This window comes from Oreochromis aureus, linkage group 3, assembly GCF_013358895.1.
Source record: "Oreochromis aureus strain Israel breed Guangdong linkage group 3, ZZ_aureus, whole genome shotgun sequence".
Taxonomy (NCBI): Eukaryota; Metazoa; Chordata; class Actinopteri; order Cichliformes; family Cichlidae; genus Oreochromis; species Oreochromis aureus.
Genome location: NC_052944.1, coordinates 15,193,257 through 15,215,914, shown reverse-complemented (window position 1 = coordinate 15,215,914; position 22,658 = coordinate 15,193,257). Strand labels below are relative to the sequence as shown.

The 22,658-nt window shown below is 41.0% G+C and overlaps 1 protein-coding gene across 2 annotated transcripts in view; it reads right to left on the bottom strand.

The window, feature by feature from the left end:
* pcxb (pyruvate carboxylase b) overlaps positions 1-22,658 on the bottom strand; it is a 282,068-nt gene that overhangs the window by 162,256 nt on the left and 97,154 nt on the right. The gene's annotated exons all lie outside the window — the stretch shown is intronic.

The window sequence follows — 22,658 nt, the reverse complement described above, 5'->3', positions numbered from 1 at the left end:
CACGGTTTCTGATTGGGTCGTGAGATGATGGTCTTGGAGACAGTGACGTCATCGCTGCATTTGTTGATGTAGCTGGACACTGATGACGTGTACTCCAAGTCAGTGAAGTCGCCGTAAGTTGCTGCCTCCCTAAACATGTTCCAGTCAGTGCTCTCAAAACAGTCCTGAAGAGCAGAGGTGGCTCCTGCTGGCCAGGTTTTCACCTGCTTCAGAACCGGTTTTGATCGCCTGACGAGTGGTCTGTATGCTGGAATTAGCATAACAGAGATGTGGTCTGAGTAGCCAAGGTGGGGGCGGGGCTCTGCCCGATATGCGCGGGGGATGTTTGTATAAACAAGATCCAGCGTGTTTTCCCCTCTTGTTGCAAAGTCCACATACTGATGGAATCTAGGAAGCACTGACTTGAGATTTGCATGGTTGAAATCTCCAGCAACAATGAACAGTCCATCCGGGTGTGTGTTTTGCAGTTCACTGATGTTTGTATACAGTTCCCCTAACGCTTCCTTAGCATTAGCGCTAGGTGGAATGTACACTCCGGTAATAAAAACAGTGGTGAATTCCCGTGGTAAATAAAAAGGTCTGCATCTAACAGTCAAACTCCACCAGCGATGAGCAATAGCTAGAAACTAGCACAGAGTTCTTGCACCATTTCGCGTTGATGTAAATACACAGGCCGCCACCGCGAGTCTTACCACACAGAGCTGCGTTTCTGTCGGCACGAAACGAGGCCAGCCCGGTCAGCTGAATAGCGGCGTCCGGTACTCTGTCGCTGAGCCATGTCTCCGTGAAAATAAAGACACAGCAGTCTCTAACCTCACGCTGTGTAGCCTGCTGGAGTCGGATGTAGTCCAGTTTATTATCCAGGGAGCAGACGTTGGATAAGATGATGGACGGGAGATCGGTTAAAGTAAAATTTCAAACACCAACATTATATTAAATAATCAGTTTGAGGAAACAAATTATCTTGGTTGCACTGATCATCCCTGAAACCATTCAGATATACACAGACATTTGAATCTCTAAGCACATAAAGAGTTTGACAAATATTTGGACAGTCACAAATTTTCTGTATCTTCTCTCTGTATGACACAACATCAGATCTGAAATTAAACAGTCAGGATCCAAATGAAGTGCAGACACTCAGCATTAATTTAAGGGGTTTGAAGAAAAATATAGCATTAACCCAACGGTGTGGATTTACTATAAACCGCATACCCGTTCCTGTCTTTAAATAATCTTAAATAAAATGCATAATTTTCCGTCGAGTCCCGTCAGACAATGACAACTAAGGTTGGAAAGTACGGACAAAGAATAGATTTCTTCCTTTGTGATGTTTGCAGCTGCCAATCAAAAAGATGGTGGATCTTTTAGCCTTTAGTGTTATATGCAGTAGTGAACTCAAGAATAGGGAGGTTGAGATGAAGTGAGAGACTGAATGTAAAAGTGAAAGTATTCTTCAAAGTCACAATGAACTTGCTGCATTTGACTAAATTAGAGCGGGCAGTATGTCCCTGCACGCTTCACCATTCATCCAACTGCTCCTGTCTTTTGTCATCAATGAGAACCAGTGAGATCGTGCAACTGGATGCTATGCATGCCAGCGATCACATTGCCTCCACTACTTCGCTTTCGCACTGCAGGCTCAGTTGTTGCTCCTGGAGTACTTAAAAGAATGGGAGGCCCCTCTTCAATGGAACCAGCTTCCAGTTTGGACTCAAAAACAGAGATAGTCTGTCTCCTAAGATTTGGCTTAAAACTTTCCTTTTTGATAAAGCATACAGTTAGGGCTGGATCAGGTGACCCTGAAACACCCAGTGCATCATAGAATCCCCAGCAGCCTACACCTATTGCAGCATAACTAAGGGAGGACCCTTAGTTATGCTGCAATAGGTGTAGGCTGCTGGGGGATTCCCATGATGCACTGGGTGTTTCTTCTTCAGTCACCTTTCTCACTCATGTGTTAGACCTCTCTGCATTGAATCATACTTGTTATTAATCTCTGGCTCTCTTCCACAGCATGTCTTTATCCTGTCTTTCTTCGCTCATCCCAACCGGTCGCGGCAGATGGCCCCGCCCCTCCCTGAGCCTGGTTCTGCTTAAAAGGGAGTTTTTCCTTCCCACTGTCACAAGCAAGTGCTTGCTCATAGGGTTGTAGTTGGGTTTTACTCTGCATGTATTATTGTAGGGTCTACCTTGCAATACAGGTAGACCCTGAGGCGACTGATGTTGTGATTTGGTGCTGTATAAATAAAATTGAATTTAAAAAAAAAAAAAGAATGGCATCGGTAAGGATCGTTCTGTGAAGAGTTAACAGACGAACAACCTATACCTGTAAACAACTTTTTAGTCAACTGTCCAACTACCTAATATCTCAAATAAGTGAGGCTACATATCAAACAGCTGTTTCCAGAAAACTTCCTTATTCAAAATATATTGCAACTGTATTAATATACAAAAATCATCACAGAAATATTGCAAATACTTGCATAAATATTTGTTTTTATGAGAAGAAGATTGAGATAAGTGATGAAAACAGGAAAATCTAACTGTTCAAATACATTTAATCTTTCCAAGTCTCAAATTCACATCCACGTTCCAGCTTTATCCAGCATTTCCCTTTCCATTGTGTCCATCTCCTCAGGTAAAGCTTTATCCCTCCTAATCCGCTCTCATCTAAACTCCTTTACTCACTATATCTTTCTCATCCAAAACCTTCTGGTGAGGTCTTGCCATTTCTTTGACTTTTGCCTCAATTACACTTCCAACTTGCCCTTTCGCTCTCTATTACTCCAACATCTTTTTCAGCTTGAGCTCTGCCTCAAACCAACTTTGTTTCTTACTGTAAATATAGTTTTTAATGTGGTGTATACCATTTAAATATCCATGCTTTGTGCTCAACTCCAAAATTAGGATTTTATTATCTGCTAACGCTCCATCGCAGACCTGTTTCCATCTGTCCTCCTTTAAAAGGACACAAAAGCAGCAGAATATTCAGTTGAAATTGAAAACTATTAAGCATGCCCATCTTTATATGCATGCATACGTGCAATCAAAATTAATTTTCATTCTGTCTTATTTTGTTTATGACCCCTCTGTCTGCCTCGTCTCTCTCTCTCTCTCTCCCTCACATGCCATCTTTTTACAAAGACCAATGAATTAATGAGCTACATTTTTATCATTGAAACTGATGAATTACTCTGATAGATTAACAGGAAACTGGATATGCATAATATAATCAAAGTGTGTTTGTGTGTCTGAAAAGAGTGGCTATTTGTGCTGCAATGTAAAAGCGCCAGTATAAACCAGTCATCCTGCACGAGTCTGTGCGCATGTCTTTACTGTGTGGGCATGTCTTTTTTGTCTAACAAGGACAAAAGCACTTTGATTATTATGCCCAAGCCTTGATCTACCCCTGCAGTAATGCATGATGCATCACACACACACACCATTATCTTTGACTTCTTACTTCAGCCTCTGCAGCATTTCTTTCCCTAATCAAAACTGCAACCGGATCTATTCACAAATATGTGAAAGAACATATTGTTCTGCTGAACAGACTCAGCTCCTCCACTTGCTGTTGGATGCTTTCATCCCACTAGTTCTGACCAAGTCAGTCCAATGTATTGTATATTGCATGAGACTTGTAATGTCAGCAATGTTTATAATCATATATGAAGGAACAAAACAAGTCAACATGCAGCTGTGAGGTTTGTAACTGTAATTCTGCCCCCTTACGGTGGACCAAAATCTGCCTATAAATGTCTGGTTCATAAATCAATTTTAATAAGATCCCCAAAACAGATCCATGTTTTACAGATGACTTGTAGATGTACCTCTTCTTCTGACCTGCCACTTTTTCTACATTCAGTTAAAGAAATCTGAGCAAATCGTGTTTTGCGCCTACAGTACAACTTAAAATTGTTTTGAAAGTTGTAATTAAATGATTAGAAAACACTGGCTGATCCCTTGATTGAGGTGCCTTTTTTATTCTTGAATGATTTAAAGGTCAGTGTTAAGTGGTTTAGCACACAAACCAAAAAACAAAAGAAAACATTCTTCTGAAAATGTCAGCTGCAGGGACTGGATTGGCTACTTTATACTCATTTTCAACATCCAAAGGAAAAAAAATCTGAACAACCTTCAGAAAGAACTACTGCTCAAGGGCACTTTAAAACAATATTAAAAAAGAAAAATAAATGAGTTGGCTCAGTCCTTTTGCACAGAACTGTACACAACTGACGTAATAGAAAGATGAAGTTCAACAATGATCAATTACTTTTTAATTACTATTTGTAAAAATACATTAGTTATAGCTCTATAGAGAGAAAGATTAATGACAACATCCCATTTAGTACATTATCATATTCAAGTTTAAATGTTGCTTATATTATGGAATTAAACGTCAATCTATGAACTTAACTTGAAGTTACAGGAAGCTAGTGGCTGCCGTTAGATTACAGTGATAAAGGGTACCACACGTTCGTGTTTGTGGATCAAAATTTGTCCCTCCATTTGTTTTTGTTAACCAATCAAATTCTAACTCCAAAGAGTACTCATCTATAAAATCATTTGTGGATTACAATCCCTTTGATTACAGCTGCTGTCCTGTGTGTTATCCAGTACTTATCTTCTCCTCTCCATCTTCTGTAATGCTTATAGTTGTTGCTGCCATTTGTATTACTTTGAAATTCTGAAGTCTCAGGCAGCACTTTCAGTTCAAATGCATATTTCTGTATCAGCTGACTGGAAATACAGTTAATTGAGTTGCTCTCTGGAGCCCAGATTCATTAAAAACAATACTTCTGTTACATGGAGACCTAAGCCACAAAGTCTCTGACAGCCTGGGAGCCAGCTTTTTGAAAACATGCTCCTGCCCTCATCCAATGAATGCTGCCCTCACTGACCGTTGACAGCTCTTACGTAGGCTCTCACCGTGGGGGATCTAAAGTAAGTATAGATCTGGACACTGGGATTTAAACTCAAAATTATACTCTAGCACTGCTGCCACGCTATGACTCAAGATGAGTCATTTTAGTCTGTGACAGCTTGTGGCACGGGTCACACGAGCATGCTGAACTTTTGTGCTAGACCAACTTAGGATGGCAACAAAGTCTAAGAGTCCAGATGGTCCAAATGGCCTCTCTCAATATAGTACAATTACCCCATTCAGGTTAATTAGCCGATTAGTTTTTAAGCATGTAGACATTTTAGGGGATGCTGTCGGCATTTTTAATACCGAGATCAAAATGTCACTTTCAAGTTTTATGAAAACATTTCATTTCCTCATAAGATTAATTTACAAAAAAGGTAAAACTGGTAAACATTGGTGTGTTACATTGTTAAATCATAATACTTCAAGTTACACCTGTGCACAAAACAAGGACATTATAAGAGCATAACTGTGTTTAGGCTGAAGTCCTTCAAAGAGAACAATGTGAACATGACTCTGGAACCACAGTGGCAGAAAACACCAGATTTTTCCTGTTTATATTGCTTTAATACTGATATAACATCCAACTTGGTCCGCTGCAGGATTTTTGCACTACTCTACAACTACACACAAAGTGCACCTTTGTTGTTAAACTAGCACAAAATGCTTATGGTGCCCTGATATTCAAAATAAATCAACACCTAAAAACTGAACTGAGGACAATCCGGGATGCTCCGATGTTTGCAGCGTAGATAGCAATGCCACAAATTGTATTAGTGCATGGCTTCCGTTTAATAAACTGTTATGTCAGGTGTCCCTTGGAATATATGGGTGTTAAGTTGGCCCCCAAATTGAGTAAATCCAGTCTTAATACCCCGAGGCTTAGGATCGTTAAAATATATTAGTATTCGTCTTGTACCGGGACCCAAACTGAGCAAATGTATTCTGACACCCCAGGGCTCAGACTGATTAAAATATATTAGTACTAATATGTGGGGCACAAGCATAAACAGGCCACGGATCCCTGTAAGATGTCTGCCCACAGTTCCCTTCTCCACCTCTTTAGCCCAACCTGTATTCCTCTGTGCCAACATTAGGAGAATGGCTGCTTGTTGACACGTGCATTAGCTTGACATTATGACAAACATTCACTCTGGCTCCTAGTTCCTCCCAAATGCTCCAAATCCTCCTCATTACCATCCTCTCCTCATCGTGCTCGTCTCTCTCAGCCAGCGGCTGAAGATAGTGTCACAACTGCCACGCGTCTGATTTAACAGTGAGCTCTCATCAGACCATCTCCCTCACAGTCTGCACAGCATCATCCACCATCCAAGCAATTTCTTCCATCATCCGTTGCTGTCATCCCTTCCCATCCATCTCAATCGCTGCCCCTTGCTCTGCCTTGTTAATACATTCGAGGCAAGACGAGACATTGTGTCAATGGTGAAAATTATTGCATTTATCAAGAGTTATTCTTGCCCTGAAGTTTACTTGAGATAACTATAATTAACGTAAAGCTCATCTTCAGCCTTGGAGTTTTGGCAGAAAGCTCCAGTTCACAGGCTTCTATCATGCACTTTTAGTCTGGGTACCACTTCACCATCCTCTCCAAGATCACGCCGTTGTCCTCGTTTTCTTCTTTCCCCAAATACTCCAGCCTCTTTTCGCCTCCGTCTACCCCCAAGAGTTTCTGCTCACTCTTTTTTCCCATTTGAAATCCATCTGTTGATGGAAGTACTTCTGTCCTTGCAAGTGCTCTTTCCTTCCTTTTGTTAATGCTATAACAGCCTGATCTATTTTGCTGCTGAAAGACATTGTGATACTCTTGAGTTTGTGGATCCTGCCCTTGCTGCCACTTCTCCCTCTCGTTGTTGCACCATCCTCTTGTCCTTTTTTTCGTGCCATCTTTGTGACATTGGACAAACCTTTGTGATTCTTTTCTCTATTCACCCCTAAAATCTCTCTTTAGCCTCCTGCGGCTCCTCTGCCTTTCCTCTTCCTCACCAGCTCGCCCACACAGTCACAACTGCTTTATACTGTTATAAAAATCTGGGCTAATTTTTTGTGGCTCCGTTTGTTCAACCCTGGTTCTTAAATGCCCGTTTGATTTTTTTTTGCATTGTAATCATCATAATACTTTGTTTCTTCACCATCTCATTTCCTCCATGAATTTCAATCATTGCTCATTTTCACTGTCTCCAGCTCTCCAAGATATCCTTGTTTTTGTATTTTTTTTCCATTTCAGGAGATGAAAAAGTGACAAGGTGACACTTTATTTTCTCTGGGAGATTAAGAGAATCGTTTGTCCTACAGGTTACAGCTATAAGTAACTGCTCTGACACATTCTGACCTCAAAGGGTTAGTTGTGCCTGAATAATATTCGTAAATGGACTGGTTCTTATATAGAATTTTTCTACTCGAAGCGCTTTATACTACATGTGTCATTCACCCATTCACTCCCATTTATACCAGCACTTTCTATGCTTAAGTTCTTTCTATCCAACATTCACACACACATTCACACCGAGTGTGCAGGGAGCAATTTGAGGTTAGTATCTTGCCGACTGGAGCAGCTTCCGATCGAACAGCCAACCTTCCGATTAGTAGATGACCTCCCAAGCTACAGCCACCCCCTGCACCTGGTATTCCCAGGTGGTCTCCCATCCAAGTAGTTACCAGGCCCTACCCTGCTTAGCTTCCCAGTTCAGATAAGATCGGTCATATTCAGGGTGGTATGGTCGTTACCTGCTGTCCAAGGTTTTAGTCTTTGCTTTTACATGACAGCATAGCTTTTTTTTTAAAATAAATATTTCTTTTCAATCTAGCTTCGCCATTCCATTACCCTCTTCTCCTCTGCCCTATCCCTTTTCCACTTCATCATACCATTTCTCATAGTTAATTATGACTAACCTGCCTCCTCTCCAAGTCTACCCACTGCTCAGCAATGTTCACATCAAATAATCTTTTCTCCCAGTCCAGGAAGCATGCACATGTAGAGGGGCTAGGGTAGAAATTAGTGGAGCTCCTGCCCCATATTACAGTACATGTAGCCACAGTGGTCCATGCTGAATTTAAGTGAAGCTTTGTCTCATGTTATTAAGCATGAATACAATCCCACAGGAAACATGGAAGAAAGAAACATTTTCCCAACTTCAAGTCCCTCTCACTTTTTTCCAAGCACTGTTTCCCATCTTAAAGTTACAGCTATCCTCAAAAGTTCAAACTACACATCAGCCCACAATAACTGAATGGACTGATTCTTATATAGCGCTTTTCTACTAAGCGCTTAATACAACATGAAATATTCACCCATTCACACGAGTACTTTTTATGATTTTAAGCGCCAACATTCACAGACATTCATCGGAGAGCAACGTAGGGTTAATATCTCGCCCAAGGATATTTGGCACGCAGTCTAGGATTGAACCACCAGATGACCTGCTCTACCTCCTGAGCCACAGCTAGTGGCCACCTGGTGTGGAAGGTTATAACGTAGGCTTAAAAGGGGGTTCTGGTCATGACACAAATTACCTGCAGATGATGGGTCGCCACAAAAACTGCATGAATCATTTTCCTCCCATGCTGAACATGCGCAAAATTTAAGTTGCACATCAGGCACATGGTGGTGTCAAATAACCTCGTCACAGAGACTATGTCTAAATAAATGTACCGTGCCAAAACTTTGCTTCGTGTTTTGTGGGAACACCATAAGTCCTATTTTGGATTAACACACTACTTGGATTAAACTTCAGACATTTTGGCTTCAATTACATATTTATAGAATATTTATCACCAGTTCACATAATGATTGCATGCAAGTTGCTATTAATAATTGATAACTGTATCCAAGTGTTCTTTGCCTAAATGCAAAAACAAAATTACTGTGTGTGCCAGGAGCAGATCGTGTACAGAACACAAGCTGCACACAGACGGGATGTTTGTAATATTTTGTTTTGTTTATCATCTTTATTTAAAAACAAAAACAAAATGTAGTGGGGACATGATTACATTTCCTTTAAATCATTTGTTTTTATGCTTTCTTCTCTCCTAAATTCTCACACCTACACCACTTCCATTAGTCTCTATCCCTTTCCACTCAAGCAGACCATTTGGGACATGTCGCTAATTAACACCATCAATGATGCTTGGTTGCCACGGGGACTGGTCGTAACTGGTGGCAGCACAACGATAAACAAATAGAATGTGTCATAAATGTCACACACAGACACACACCCCAGTTGTCTGTGGCTTTTTCCCCCCTCGCACACACCAACACACTGGCAAGCACTCGAGCAGGCTACAAACATGGTTGTTAACATATAACAGGCATGTGCATACATGCAAATTCTTGGCGAGAGAATTAAAAACACACAACAAAAAAAGCACACAGACACAAGTGCAATACTGACACACACGCACAGACTGAGTGTCACAGCATCGGCTTGCCATGTCTGGGGATACGGGATGATTAATCACACTCTGTACAGATGGCCACACTGGGGAGAAAAAGGGAGAAGAGGAAAGCTGTCCTCTCTGTCTGCTCAGCATCCATCTCGCATTTTCTCTCTCCTCTCTCTGTACGCTTTTATTGCCCTCTGTCCCCACTGGTCTCCGCTGACCCCAACTCCTCTCCCTCTCTGCAGCGTGCGAGATTTACGAGTGGCTTTCAGAGACATGCCGTCTTCACGAGGGGTCGACATGACCGGCATTAATGACATTAGGTCCATTTATTCTCTTTCATGAAACGCTCAAACAAACCCATGCTCACAGGTAATCTCGCCCTCTCTAATCAGATCAAAGGATGTCAGCCCACACATCAGCAACACGCTCAAATCAAACTTACAAACCTGCGAACATAAATGTGAAACAAGAGCATTGCATTTAATTCCGCTCTCTCCATTAAACTCACAACCCTGCTGCTCTCTCCACAATTATGAAGCCGAAGTAAATAATCAGAGAAGGGTAATGATGTGGTCGTACCAAAGAGAGAAAATGCACTGGCTTACTGCTGAGTCACCCTCACCTGCAATTATTTTTAGACATAAAATCTGAAACTGTGCAAAGCAGGTCTTAAAAAGTAACAGTATTTTTTATGAGGAGGAACGCAGCTTCCTTTGGTTAAAACAGAAACTTAAAAACAATTGTGAAACCTCAGTTTGAGTTGATCAGGGCACAAGTGGGACATTTGTCTCGGCTTTTCACAAAGTTAAAAAGATATATATTTTTTTCATCCTCAGTCCTGTGTATTACCATCATTCAGCTCAGCACCACACACCGTCTGTCACAGCACACCAGAGACATCAAGCCGACTTCACTTTGGCTTTGGGCTTACATGGCACTGAGCAAACTCTGGTGTCTTGAGGTTTTACTTTATTGTAAAAATGAAAGGTCAGAGAATTTTTTATTGAAGAATAATGTCTCTGCTGAGGTCCTCTCCCCCTGCTGAGTTTCTTAAACAAAACAAAGACTATAGAGCAAAGAGGAGCGAGGAAAGGGAACGATGTCTCTGAAATGAAGAGACCAGTGGGGACCAAATACATGTTGGTGGACAAAGTACATCTCTTCGATTTTTAGGATTTTGGCAAAATAACCTGGCTGGACTCCAACTGAAATTCTGCTATGGCAGGAAATGTTTCTAATTATAAACCAAACAAAAGTTAGGTTCCCACGTCAGATATCAACCTATAGCCATATCTGTTAATATTGGCTAAATTATGCAACCTAAATACGTTAATAAGAAATGTCCATGTGACATCATCACCTCCAGCATTCTGGTTGTTTTTAATGTGCAAACGAGGCCATTAAATAACAGCCTGCTAAATGCGGCATTTCTCGGCTCAACAGTCAATAATCCACCGCGCATTTAACGCGGGAACATTCAGTTTACTGACTTCATTCCTGGATGAAAGCAGCGACATGTCAGTAACGCGCCAGCGTTCAGCCATTACTGTACATTCCCCTTAAACCTGCTGCACAGGTATCGGCTGCTTCCAGCATGACCTAACATCAGGACAACAGGCTCCATTTGGTTTATCGCTTACAAATACCGCCCTGTAAAGCACGTCGGCTCCAACCGCTTCCGAGAGAAGCATTTGCAGAAGGTGTGGAAGTGTTGCATTCATTTCATACATGACCTAGGGAAGTATCACACATACACGGGCTGAGAAAACACCGAAACAAGAGCGGGAGTTCGCTACTTCACAGGCACACCAGAAAAGTAGTGAAAACATCTGTGGGATGAGGAATGGACACTTTGCAACCTGTGAGCCTGAAGCAAGTACATTATCCAGGCAAACCTGGCAGAGAAAGGTAGAGACAAGAATGTGAATGGGAGCTAATGGGGATAATATGGAAATGGAAGACAAATGGTCGAGCTGTAGGGCTGGAGCCAAATCCTGCAGCTATCTATTCAGCGTGGACACGGTTTTATTTTGTTATCGAGTTCTTGTCTGGTTCACAGATGGCTTGGTGAACTCGAAACTTTAAGACCTTCACTACCTGACAGAATACATAGCTCAAACCAAAGAGGCTTATTAAACGTTATTTAACTAAATAATAAAAACAAAGACTAAAAGATGAACAGAGTGAGTGTAGGAGTGTGTGTAGCCCCAATTTAAAAAGGAACCTCATTTCTTATGTCGGCTAACTGACAGAAGAGTTAATCTGGCGTCAACAGGTAAAGTTCATTATTGCTGACATTTAAAGTGCCTGATCAATGGTTTTGCTGGAGCCTGGAGCAACAGCCCATAATTCAAAATGAGTTAGAGGGATTTAACCACAAATGCAGCATATAAACAAGAACAGACGGCAGCTCTCAAAACAGGAACGGCACCAGATCACCGAGTGTATATTTATACACATTGTACCTGGCAGTGAATTAAATGAGGAGCCCTGGCTTTAGCCCAGTCTGCTACGTCTCTCATATTAACATGGATGGTTTCACGTATAGCATATGGACTAGATAAGAGCTTTAGTCAAAATCCAATTCTTGCCCAATTGCTAATGTTCAGTCAAATTTTAATTTAATTGCCTTTATCCCAGCAATACTCAAAGAAAAATCTGTTTAACCAGCATGAACAGTCCTAATCCACAGCCGTGAAACAAATTATTCCATTCCCGCCAGTGCTGTACATTTTCGCTCATTACGTCCAACTAATAGAGCCCAGCCACTGGTGGCGTCTGTGGATCAGCCAAACAGGGTTGGAAAATGAGTTAGATTAGGTGTCATTTCCCAGATTATTTTTATTCCTCTTTTCTTACAGCGTCTTCCATTTTCCCCATTAATTCCCCCGTCTCATTACCTTTCTGTCATTCACAACTGCTGGTTGCCTTTTGCAATATACTACTTATACTGGTATAACTGGTGTGGATTACAGGAGCTCCCAAAGTCCTTGTGAACTTAGCATTTTATACCACATAATCCGCTAGCGGCGCAGAAATATTTTAGCTTTTTATGTTAAGGCACAGCAAATCCAATTTCAGTCAGGGGTATCATTTTCTGTATATAGAGGGAAAAGGTATAAAGTTTGTGTCAAAACACACTGGCCACAGTTTTCTATGAGTTCAATAAGGCTTAAAAGTAACACTGGAAAAGCAGCAAGAAGTTGTATTCAATTTCTTTGCAGCATGCTCTGCACAGGTATGCAGTCGGTACACTCACTGCTCTGCTTGCCTTTCTGTACAAGTCAGCACATGCCACTGCTGGACAGAGCCCTGCACTATGAAGCAGTGACGCCCATGTAACATCAGGGTAACTCTGCTTTATGGATGGCTTTTTACTGGGGTAAATCGCAACAGCATCTAATGCTCCTCCAGAGCAGGTTATGTTTGAGATCAACAGGTATGAAATCATCTCCTACTGACCAATCGATTCTCTAGAAAATGGCATCACTATTTCTGGAAGATCCCTCTGTGCATGGACAGCAGTTTTTATTAAAGGAAAAAAAAATCTGCAGCAATCATTTTTTCACAGAAGGCCGTGTAGGTTTGGATTTTTTCCCCCCTTAAGAATAAACGCCTTCATTTAGAAACTGCATTTGATGATTGATGACACATTTCACATCAGGAAGGGGTCAAAGATTTTTCCACACCACCGTCAGATTCGCCTGTGGCTAAAAAAAAAAAAAAAAAAAAAAAAAAAAAAAATAGTTACACTATTAGTGTAACTAGTGACAGTCAGTGTTTTTGCTGGCTTTCCTTCCTGGCTTAAAATGGGCTCAACTTTATAGATCTAGTCCCGTCTTAGTGACAACAGCACCTAAAGTGCACACATATTAATGCAGTATTTATTTTTCTAATATTACAGTTTCATCATCCTTTATAAGACTCACCCACTCTGCTGCAAGTACACTTGTCCATCTTTGTGGTTGGTCAGATGCTGCCAGCACCATCCCTTTCATATGAATGCACAGGGGGAAACCGTGGAATAACTGAGTTGATAACCAGCTTCATGTGGCTGCTACGCCTAAAAAATGCTTTGGGTATGCTGAACTTCTTCATAGTACAGGACCCTGATCTCTGCTCTTCCAAAAAACTCACTATGTTGAGTTTCAATCAGTGCCATATTCCTTTAATAGTGTCAAACGTTCTTCTTGTGTTACAACACTAATGTTCCCGTACGTTTTCATCTTTTTAAATCCGATTTCTGTCTTTAATGTTGTTTCCCCCCCCCCCCTCTGTTTCAATATTCACCAACATACATCTTAAATAACTTAAATTACTGTAAATCGTTTATTCCTATTTTAATACCGTTCAAAGCTTTCATTGTTGTCCTAACGCTACTTTTAAAATAAATCTCTTCTTAGATGTCTGTATTTCATATTTCATTAAGAACAGCCCAACCCAAAGGGGAGCTTTATTTGAGGATTACCAGGAGTAAAGAAAATACCTTCACAAACTAGCCATATTAATTGATAAAGACCTTGGACAAAAAACAAAACATTTGTATGCCTTTCAGAAAGAAACCCTTGGGTTTCAAAATACACTCAGTTTTGTTGCTGTATTTCATGGCTGTTTCCATTCTGATACTCTTTTCCTCCATCTCTGCATGCTACTACCGTCTTTTTCTCCAATAAAAATGGAGGTCTGCAGGGAATGACATTTCACAGCCCAACAGGGAGAAATAATCAAAAAGGACAACATACTAACACAGACCTCCTACTCTTTTCCCCTTTTGCTTGTTAGTTCCTTAAGCGATTTACAAAAAAAAAATAAAATAAAATAATCCTCGCGCTTCCTAGGTCACAATTCCTTCCTTTGACTACCTCTTTGCTCGACCTGTCAACAATCCTTCCCCTCACTTCTGTGGCTTATTTCCCCCCCTCACCACCCTGGAGTCTGTTTGCTTTTCTTTCAAGCTCTTTAAAGTCTGTTTCCAGACTTAGACTTTGTCCCTCGCTCACCTTTTCCAAATGCTTGCCGCACGCTTCTCGGTGCAGCACAAACTCACTTCCTTCACCTCATCTCTCCTCGCGTGTTTATTCTATTTATTCTTGGCTTTCCGTCTCTTTTCTGTTTATTTTCTCTCCTGCGGGTAGCGCATCATAAACACTGCTTATCCCGTGGCGATTTGAAGAGCCTCTTTTTAATGCAAGCCAACTGTCACACACAAATGTGCACGCACACCTCTAGCTATGTGACCAAGCCTTTACAGCGAGCTGTACATTAGCAACAGGAAAAATTCACTTCCAAAGGCCCACACGAAGGAAAAATCAAGACGTATGCAGCTTGAAGCCAACGAGTCTGTTGGTGCAGTATCAAATAAGTTGGGTACAATTCACATCCATGCAGTCATGTTATGAGCTCACACACACCCCATCACACGCTCTTAGATGTTCACTTTACACAAAACACTGTAGGGTGTGTAAACAGTCCCTTCTGGTGATCTAACTCTCTGCATTACTTCTCCAAATCTGTCCATCTTTTGATCATCCTCTTCTCATTTCTACCTCTTGCCGTTTCAAAACATGCTTCCCCCCACTCCACCCGCTAACTCCATGCGTCATCGCCCCCTCACTCTTTCCATGTCTGTCTGTCCATTCCTTTCTTCTCTGCCTTTACTCTTCAGAGGGCTCTTCATTTCAGTGGAACGATGGATGAGAGACTGGGGCCATCTGCAAGAGCTGATAAAACCACCCTCACACATGCAAACACACACACACTGACATACATACCGATGCAGAAACAAGGAGAAACTCATACAGGGATGTAGATGCATCACTAAACTTGCAAGTGCACACCGTGGCACTCCACTGAACACAAAGGACGGGGGGGGAAGTAAACGACATCCGACAAGACGACATGTACAAACTGACAACAACCAGGCAGCAGTTATGTAGGACACGTGCGCTGAAAAGTCTAACGCATATTCTGCATGTCAAGAGGGAGAGGAATAAAAAAGCCCAGAGAAATCAAAGACCTGAAACTAAATGCTTTAAGTTCAAAATCTACAGTGTGAGAGCTGTGGAGTAAAGACGGTCCGGACTAGAATTTGAGTAACTCTAAGGATGGGGATGTGTGAAGAGAGCAAAACTGAACAAGAGTGGGGGACAGAAATGCAGCAAGTGGGAGAGGTGGGATGAATATAAAGAGTAGATATGAACAGCCTGCAGTGCAGATTAAGTAAAGAGAAAGGGGGGTGTTGATGGGTTGGTCGGCAGATCCAAATCTGATGTCTGGGATAAACAACACTGAAGAAAAGATGCTGTACCAGATTCACATGGCAGGATCAGCTCAACCGTTTTGGTGTCCGAGGAACTGAAAATTCAACTACGCTCATTAGTAACATGCACATCATCTATACTCAGTGCACTCATCTATTCATTACTAATAGATAGCATCTCCATAATCAAGCTGAGCGATATGTGATAATCATGTCATGTGTTCTGGGAAATTTGTGGTATATTTCGGCCGCAGTTCCAGCTAACTGGAGGAAGTTTCATCCTTTAACTACTCAACATACTCCGTTATTTCAGTGCAAGCCTCCTTTTCAGCCCCCAAAAAAGAAAAAGGCACCTGAATGATGTGCAAGCCAGTGCACTGACAGACACCGACACCGGCTCTGCATTATAATATGCCAGCTCATTTCAATGTTCGAGAAACAAAGGCGTGCTCAGACTCCTGTCATGCTAATGCAGGGCCCCTGGAGGACGCAGGGGACTTTCAGGATGGCTACCAGAGAAAATAATCCTGAGAGCCTTCTTCAGTTGTTCTGCTTTGCAATTAGCATGCAAAGAATCACTTGTCTGCCAGTCCAACTCAGTAGCCACGCTCTCAGAGGAAGCACGCGGCTGCTGTCAACAATACCAATTAAAAGTTGTGACTTTGCCCAAGAAAATGAGGTCAGATTAATATTGGGCCTCATTCACAAACAGTGAGTTCATGTACAAACCTGAGGTTCATCAATATTATCTTATCAGAATTTGTTCATACTCCGTGATTTCTTTTTGGTTGCTTATCATTTTCAGAAAAATCAGTTTTAAATCAGACTCAAAAGCATAATGTAGGCTTCAACACACACTAGCAGGCATTATCTTATTTATAAATATGACTACCATTGTTACTGAATGTAATCACACAAAGTCTAGCTTCTCATTTCCAATCCCACTGATGCTGGAGGATATGGTTGTTTTCCAATAATTGCCTCGAGTTTCTTATCTTGGGCTGACAGATCAGGTGGTTCTGTTCCTCCACCTGTTTCTTCTTATCTCTTTTCATTATATCAGCTTTGATGTACAAAGCTTTTCTATTTTTACTTGAGCATCGAAGGTTAAACACCGTTCAACGTCTGCGTTATTTCAGCCCGAGTCTCGTCTTTTGTGTCTCCTCGCTCATTCCTCCTCAGACAGATTTCTGTTTCCTCAGCTGGACTTTCTCATGTTTTTGGTTTGTGGGATTCTCTTACACTATTTTCATCGTGCGGTTAGCTTATTTCCATACATAGAGAAATGGTGCACACATAAGCCTGTTGATTGCTAATGAATTGGATTCACCAACATACACATGGTGGCAAAACCTAAACTGACCATTGCACGTTTCATGACTTATGGTCATTTTTTGCACTTCTTTTTTGCATAAAGAACATTTTCATGCACATATTAGTGAATGCAGACCCACTGTGATTCAGCTGGCTTATTATCGCTATTCTGCTTTGGAAAACTGAAAGTAGGCCTTGTGATAAATGACTAATGAAGACACCTGGTTTACTTGTTCCATGCATCCCCAGTCAAAGTATGAATAAATGTGCTTCACCACACTTGAAGCTAGTAGTTGTCTTTAATCTTACGCACATTCACTCAAGAAATGAACAATCTTGATTTTATTGTCATTTAAAACCAACAGAAACAGTCGTGTTTCAGAAGGAGGCTGGGTATTTTATCATTACACAGCTTCAAAATCCTCTAATGAAAAGCATCAAGTTTTAGGTCACTGAAGTCTTAAAGAAACAATAATGCCCCTCTTTTCTTCTGAGGTGCTAGAAACGCTCATTTGAAGTGGATAATCACTGAAGAACACCGAGTGTAGGTGTAATTTCTCATTTGATGCCATTTTAGAGTTTGCTTTTCTACTAAGGCTGATCTTATCCCCTCATTAAAAACTCAACTGTCTCCATCTGTCTTTAAACAAACATCTTTTACAGGGTCAGTCGCAACTTTTTCGGTAAAAATGAAAACTTCCTCAAATTTAGTCCCAATGAACTCGAGCATCCTTCAGTAATGTTTCATCTGCACAAACAAATGAGCTTGTCTGAAATCAACAAACAGATCTGCCTTTCAATAACACGGTAACAGCAGGAAGATTAAAGAAAGAACAAATTACATCAAATTGTGGGAATTATGTTTTTTTTATAAATAACAAGATGAAGTTAAGCATCAGAAAGCTCTAACATTATGAAGTCCTCCAGGAGAAAGTGCCTGAACAATAATCTCAAAAAACTACTTCCAGAGTACTTCAGTTACTCCATTCCCCTCGCAGCCGACGCAAAAAGGGAAACAACTAAAGAGAAACAAATTTTTGTTGCTAAATTAAACACTTTCAATATGCACACTGTGGGAAACATGTAAAGGTAAGCCTTTCCTAATGTACTGATTTCCTGTAAGTATTTCCTGAAGTATTGATTCAATACTGCAGTACAGACACGGCACTCGATGTAACCATGCAGTATTGTATTATATTAATACTAGACGTGTGAACACATGCAAGCATCCTCCATATAAAATGTAAGACTGAGAAAGAACACAGATAAGAGCTGTGAATCCAGAGTGCAGAGAGAAAGTAAGACATTGAAAACAAAAGGACGAGAGAGGAAATGACAGCCAGGCATGAGAAGAAAAACAAAATGACAAATAGTGCAGTGTTAAGGAGCAAAGAGATGAAGTATACTGTGAATAGAGTGAATGGGAGACCAGGTGTGCACAAAAGGAGGAGGGAGAAAAGGGAGGAATCCGGTTTAGACAAACGAGTAAGGGAGGAGCAAGTAAGATGGAGGAGCGGGGGACTAAGAAGTGATAAATAAGGAAAAGATTTCCATAGAGGGGATGAAAGGTGGGAGAATGAGTGGAAGGATTTAGAAAGAAGTGTTTAAAAGATGTAGAAATAAATGAAAAGAGGAGGGGATAAGAAAAATAACAGAACGAGCATGTAAAAATTAGATGAAAGGAGAGAAACTGGGGGGAAATCTACAAAAACTAATGAGTGACATGAGAGTGAGGTGCAAAAGAAAGAATAGGAGGTGGAAATCAGGTATGAGAGGGGAAGAGGCAAAAATAGAAGGTGAAAGAAAACATGGAAAGAAATGTGAAACTGAAAAAAATCAACTAACAGAAGAGCAAGAGACACGAAGCAGGTGCACAGGGGGGAAAACATGAGAAATGACAGAGAAAGAGTGAATAATAACTAGAAAGAAAACTGGTGTAAAGGAAAATATGAAATTGAAGAGAGGAGATGGGAGGGTGATAGCGAGAGTAGATAGAAAACAGGAGGAATGATAAATGAGAGGAGTTAGGAGAGAGGGAGGAAAGGGAGGATCAGCTGGAAAAACAACATAAACGACAGGAATATGAGACGGCAAGAAGGCTTGTCAACAGCGGGGAATTTCAATTATAGACACACCAACACACCTGTGTGCATGCAGCACATCTACGTCTGAACGTGCTGCACACCAACACTCCCACACACCTGCATGTACAGTCTAGATCACATACATAAACACAGACGCAGAAAACAGGGGGGAAACCTGATAGTGACAGTAGGAAGTGAGGAGGGCAGATGGAAATGGATCCAGGGGAAAGGGTGAAAGGGGTAATAGAAGGGAAAAGATGCAGTGGGAGCAGAGAAAGATGTAGTATAAAGGAGAAAGGGATGCAACTACCACACAGAGTCAGACTGGTAGAAAATATGGAGAGAAATGTAGCTGGGGTTCCTGTTAGGATACACTCTCACCTGACATTTTGTTAGGTACACCTGCTCAACTGCTCATTAATGCAAATGTCTAATTAGGGAAATCACATAGCAGCAAATCAATGCATGTAGGCATGTTGACATGGCTAATACAGCCTGTTAAAACTCAAACTGAGTATCAGAATGGGCAGGAAAGGTGATTTAACTTTGGCACCAACAACAATGCCATGTTCAAACGCGTTGGTCTCAGTATTCGAGAAACTGCTGATCTACTGGGATTTTCCCACATGACCAACTCTGTGGTTACAGAGAATGATCAGGGAAAAAGGAAAATATTCAGTAAGCGGCAGAAAACGTCTTGTTAATGTCAGAGGTCAAAGGAGAATAGCTAGACTGCTTCAAGCTGATAGAAGGGTTGACCCCTACTCAAGTAACCACTTATTACAATCAGGGTATGTAGAAGAGCATCTCTGAACACACAAACCTTGGAGCAGATTTGATGTGTTATGCCTTCATAATGTGAAGATGGGCTAACGCTTAGTTAAATCTTAGTACCAGGTGAGCATTGAGATGCCACAGCCTCCGAGTACTCTTGCTGACTGTGTTCATCCCTTTATAGCCACACTAAATCATCTCAAACTGGTTTCTTGAACATGAAAATGACTTCACGGTACTCAATACGGCCTCTATACAGTCTCCACAGATCAATCCTATCAACAGACGAAGAGCTGCTTCTAAACTAACTTTCTAAAAAAAACAAAAAAAAAACAAACATGTTTTCACCGTCATCAATTCTTCATTATCCCCAACAGCTACAATGAAAAGGCAGCGGCTCGTCTTCCTGGGCTCCACCAGAGTGAAGACGGACGCAAAGATTTAATTATTGAAACATAAAATTACAATCTACAACATATCTCAAGTCTGAATATTTTCAGAATCCACTGTGTACATAGCAGGGGCAACAGCTTGTAGATGTGCATTCCTCTGCTGATATACTACACCTTTTGTTGAGCGTTTAATTCGTGCTTCGTTTTCTCATCACTCCTCCTAATGATGTCTGAGTGGTGGGATTTATGCCTGAAAACTCATTTGTTTTGTTGCTTCCTTTATTCCTCCGAGATGTATCCACTTACTCCTCACTTTGTCGGCAGACCAATTTGCTAACAAGAATTATTTAATTTGTCTCATTGTAACATTTAAAAAAAAAAAAGAGAACCAGATAATCACAAATGCTCTTACTGCTGGGAGGAGTTTTGTCGCTGGAAACTGAAGACTACCGAGGAACGGCAACGATTTAAAAAAAAAAAAATCGATGCCATCGACTATCCATAACAGTCGGGATTTTCTTTGACACCTGGAATCTGGAGCAGTTTAACTGAAAATTGGGAGTGTGACAAAGCATTTCACGATGTTCGCTCATGCATATTTCCCCAATTTCAATAAGCTTTGGTCTTTGAATGAAAATAGATTTCTCCTGAATGAGCTACAGCAGCCGAGTAAGAAACTTTGCTCACTGAGACTTTCATGACTCAAATACAAACACCGACAGTCTCTCAACATGTTCCACAGTTGTTTTTGTCAAATCATTAAAAGGATTTGCCAACATGATCATTTCCGTGCACATTATAAGCAAATATTTGGCTTTGATGAACAAAAATTAGCAGTGAAAAATACAAATAGAAAGAGGAGAGATGAGAAAGAGGTAGAGAAACAGAGCGAGGCACACCAAATGGATGAGCAGACAATTCAGTCGAGGGTAAACTAATAAAAGAACGGGAGAAATGTCACTCTGTAAAAATACAGGCTGGTATGGGCCTATAATTACCATGGTGATGAGAGGCAAAGATGGGAAAGGGAGGGTGGGAAAATGCTGCATTCAATGCAGGAGATACAAAAACCTGTTTTTGTAAAAAAAAAAAAAGGATAAATATGATAAAACATCTCACACAGCGATACAACAAACTCCGCCTGTGTAGACACCGCTCACATGGGAGGAATCACCCCACCCACGACCTTCAAGGTCAAAGCCTTTTTTCTGGGGAAATTACATCTTGTAGGGCTGCATGCGTGTCTGTAGCCACAGTGCTGCTGGTTTGCCCTCCTGCAGGTCTGCGTTTCTGGTGTTCTGGTCAGGGGTCGGGGGTGTTAACAAGGGGCAATGTGAACGTGTCCCTTACTCTGTTTTCTTGCTTTATGTGTAATTCTTGTATAGTGCTATAGGAAACCAAAAGAGACGTCTCCTCTCGTGAAGTCACTGGACAGTAGATGTGATCTTGCATCATCACATCTACATACTGCATGTGTGGGAAAATCACATCCTGCTGACTAATAAGTGCATGACATGGTTTACTGCACCAAATGTGTTCGTCTCTCTGCGAAGGAATGACTTTAATCTGCATATAAAATAATAGGGTTACCATTATCATTACCAGTAATGGTGACAAACAGCTTTTTATAGACAAATGCTGACCTCGACACTTTTTACTACCATTATGGAAAATACTGCTAGTCCTTTAGTTATGAGCGCACAGACCGCCAAGGTTACATCATTATGTGTCACTGTGGGTATTAGTTTAGCAGTTTAATTTCATTTACTCACACAGCCTTGTGATTGGTTCGTTTTTCTTTCACACCACAAGTAGACTGCAAAGCCCTACACCAGACTTGGACTAATAACTTTCAAGCTAGCTAAAATTGCATTATAGCATCCTTAAGGCATCTAAAGATTATGAAATTTCAGCAGTCTCAGAAGTTTAATACAAGCTACACTGGATTCAATAAACAAGGATGCAAAAGTCAGGCGTTCGCATATATAGACTGTACGATAATAACATTAACTGCACAGTATTAATAAATAGGTATGACAAACAGCTACACTTCCTTTGCTTGTTCTCTTCAACGGCAGCTGGATGAACTGTACAAAGTTTTTTCTCGAAAAACTCATCTGGGTTTTCCTGAATGCACATCTGCTGGTTGGGCTGAATACAGTATTGTACAAAAGTCTGTGCAAAGGGTTCCTTTGGACATTGGCTGCTTCCTCACATGTGCAGTCCAGTCCTTGTAGCTGACCATTTTCAGTGTTTCTGTTTTTACTTGTTTGATTAGTGTTGCACCTTAACACCCAAGTTTGCATCTTAAGGCACTTTGTTACTGAAAGCCTGTCACAACGACATTTGTTTCCATTTCTTTAGTTGAATTTAGAGACAAGCTTAAAATAAAAGTATTCAGCTATTAACTAAAAACTTGGCATGCTGTACAGTGGCAGCACTAAAAGCCATCTAAAGCATCTGAAAGTCATTTTCATAAGAAACAAGGGGGGGGAAAAAAAAAT